The sequence below is a fragment of the Dermacentor variabilis genome, chromosome 3 (genome assembly GCF_050947875.1).
Source record: "Dermacentor variabilis isolate Ectoservices chromosome 3, ASM5094787v1, whole genome shotgun sequence".
Classification (NCBI taxonomy): Eukaryota; Metazoa; Arthropoda; class Arachnida; order Ixodida; family Ixodidae; genus Dermacentor; species Dermacentor variabilis.
The window spans coordinates 184,890,837-184,893,745 of record NC_134570.1 but is presented as its reverse complement, the minus strand read 5'-3'; the positions used below and the strand labels follow the sequence as shown (position 1 = coordinate 184,893,745).

Genomic DNA, 2,909 nt, shown 5'->3' with positions numbered 1-2,909 from the left:
AAGATAACACATCCTGGCGTGTGCCGATGAAAGTTTTGCCATGTGTTATCTCTACTTTTGCTCAGTGGCAATGCAGTGCCTTCAGGAAATTGCAGCTGCAGAAGACACCAAGGCCTGTGAGGAGAAAGATTAGGGAAGTAACATAAGTGCAGCAATCCATTCACAGCTGTATGCTACCTCGAATCCAGTGTTACCACCAAATGCCACCTGGGCAGGTCAAAGGGTGCCATTCAAGCACTCGGGACAATAGTGCTAATGACTGTATTAATGACATGATGCTTGATGCAGAAAGCTTGAACATGGCTTGAATAGGTGATTCGTGACAATGACAATAGAACAAACAAGGACATGTTCCAGCACATAAGAAAAATGAAAAGTGGTGCAGAGACAAAAGGATAACTTTTCTTTGAAAATGTCTTTGTCTTTGAATTCCAACTAGCCCAACTGTCGGCCTCATATAGAACAGACATTGTGGCCATTGGAGGCATAGCAATATGGCAGTCAGATGACTGACTATGGCAGTTTGGGTTAATATAAGTCTACAGACCACTGAAAGCTTCAGTGAAAGTGCAAAAGAGGAACAACAACATGTCCTTGCTTGTAGTTAAGCCTCAGGCACTGAGCAGTATTCCGGAGGTCATCAAGAGGCCAGACCTTAGTTCTATTACTTAAGATGTTGCAGCGCCAAATATTCAACTGAGATGACTTGAGTGGAAGTTCGAAAAAGTCCCTGGCATTTGGTAAAATCCCTCCCTTAAAGTAGTCTCCCATTATTTCCAGAACAACCACAGGAGCACTGTCAATCAGGAAGCAGTCTCCAGGCTTCACATGTTGCAGTTTCTGCTCGACTTGGTTCTTGGTCGAGTGCCTCAGTTCAGAGATTCTCCTGCTTAGCTGTGAAAGTGGCTTGTTGGAGGATCGCAGCAACTTCTTCATTCGTCCAAGGTAGCTTTCAAAAGGGAATGAACTAAACTGATCCAATGGGCCATGGTCCCGGCACTCGTCAGCAAGATGAATTAGTGAGTGCACATTGTACACAAGCTGGTTTCTTCCGTATAGCTCACTAAACTCTTGAACAAAGTACCTCAGCACATCTTTGGCAAAATCATTGTATTCACAGTAGTACTGAGGTGATGCTAAAATTCTGATAGCTACATGAAACATTAGAAAATGTTTGTAGTGTGATGTAGGCAGAAGAGGCTTTAGGACAACAGGCCCCACCTAAAGGAGGAATGTTCGAAACTCTGTTGCCTTCCAACGATCAAGTTCTTCTGTACCCCTTGGCTTTCACTGGAAATATGTTGGAAATGCTTTGGATGCCTCTCGCAGGCTTTCATTTAGTTGGCAACGATGCAGTCTGCTCAATCTATTACTGTGGCCTTGGCATACCCAATTCTTTAAGAGTCGTCGCATGACTCCCAGGCAAACGAGGTGCATGTATTCAGATGGGAAAAATGCAATCATGTCAACATCAAGCGATAGGAATGGTGAAAAACCAGAATGGTGGCGCTTGTTCTCTTGAGATCGAAATGATGCATTCGTTCGTGTTGGTGCGTGCAGTTTGGGAAATGTGACCCTGTTTTCAATGTGCCGCCCTTTTTGGTTGCATCGCTCACACGCATAATAGCCAGTGTGGCCAACAATACATTTCACGTAGCTCCTTGCTGGAGCATCGCACACCATGGCTTCAATGCTCACCTGTACTCGAACATCTCCTATGCTTAACCCTTCAGACGCAAGCTCCGAGACCTCTCGCACAAATGGCTCTAGATAATCCTGCAGAGATGGTGGCTTCCCTGCACTACAATACACACTCACAACAAATGGTGGTGATGCCTCCACGTTTGTAATGCGGCACAAAATGGGCCAAAAGGCAAGCTGGCTACTTCTGTAAAGAGGGACTCCATCGATGTTGCCCTGTAGCTTCATTTCACTTGGAACTACTTGCCCCGGCGGCAACACTTGACGAATTCCGGCTGCAAGGCCAAAGTGCACAAAAGACCCATTTTGCTCCACCTGAGCTTTGCGCTCAGTTTTCAAAACTGTCCTAGCATCCTTTGGAAGGTCAGAGAAGCCTCTTCGACGGCAGAAATCGAGGACATCGTTAATGCATGCATGAGTCATATTATGTTTGGAAGCAATGACAGCAAACTCTTCACTTGCTGTCATTTGTTCAGGAGATACACGAGACAGCGCTGCGCTACAAGTGAGCGCTGTTCCCTCATCTGGCCCCGTGCAGCTGTCTGAAGCAACAAAGTCATCAGACTCATCCCAAGATTTGCTTGAGATTTGATTGTCACTTGAGCTACTATCAGAGTCGCTGTGCTCACGTGAAGACATATCCCCAATTTCTGATTGGAATTCTTCAACAAAATGTGCACCTTGTCTGCAGACGCTGTTGACTAAGGCTTCACTTCCCGACTGCTCTTTCAACAGTTTGAGTGGAGGCTCACCCCCGTCGTCCGTCGAAATTGAATTTCCCGATTGCCTGCTGCTTCCCAGCTTCGGAGGCGAAAGTGGCGCTACGCGAGCGCTCTCCGTAAAGGTGGTGCTTGCAGCTCTGCCGTTGGACAGGGAAACCGATGAAGGCCCAGCAACAAGCCGAGCGAGTCCTAGTTCATTCAGTATATTGTCGTATTCCTTTCTTACGACTCTACATTTTCTCCACTTGGAAGACATGGTGTGCGAAAGAGACGAGTCAGAAGCCCAAGCCGCAACGCTGCAACCCGTGCCAAAAAACGCAAAACGACAGCGAGGCGAAGGCGTGCACAGCAGCAGCGCAGTGGGGCAGTCAGTCAGTCACAGCAAGGAACAGCCGAGCAGCTAGCACATGAGCCAAATAGAATCGAACGGACCTTCGTCTGTTCGTGTTAAAGGTTCGTTTGATTCGCCCGCATCACTAAAAACCA

The 2,909-nt window shown here is 47.0% G+C and overlaps 1 pseudogene; it reads right to left on the bottom strand.

Annotated features, from left to right (window-relative positions):
• Positions 1–558: 558 nt before the first annotated feature.
• Positions 559–2,679, bottom strand: LOC142574943 (uncharacterized; annotated as a pseudogene).
• Between the last annotated feature and the right edge of the window lie 230 nt (positions 2,680–2,909).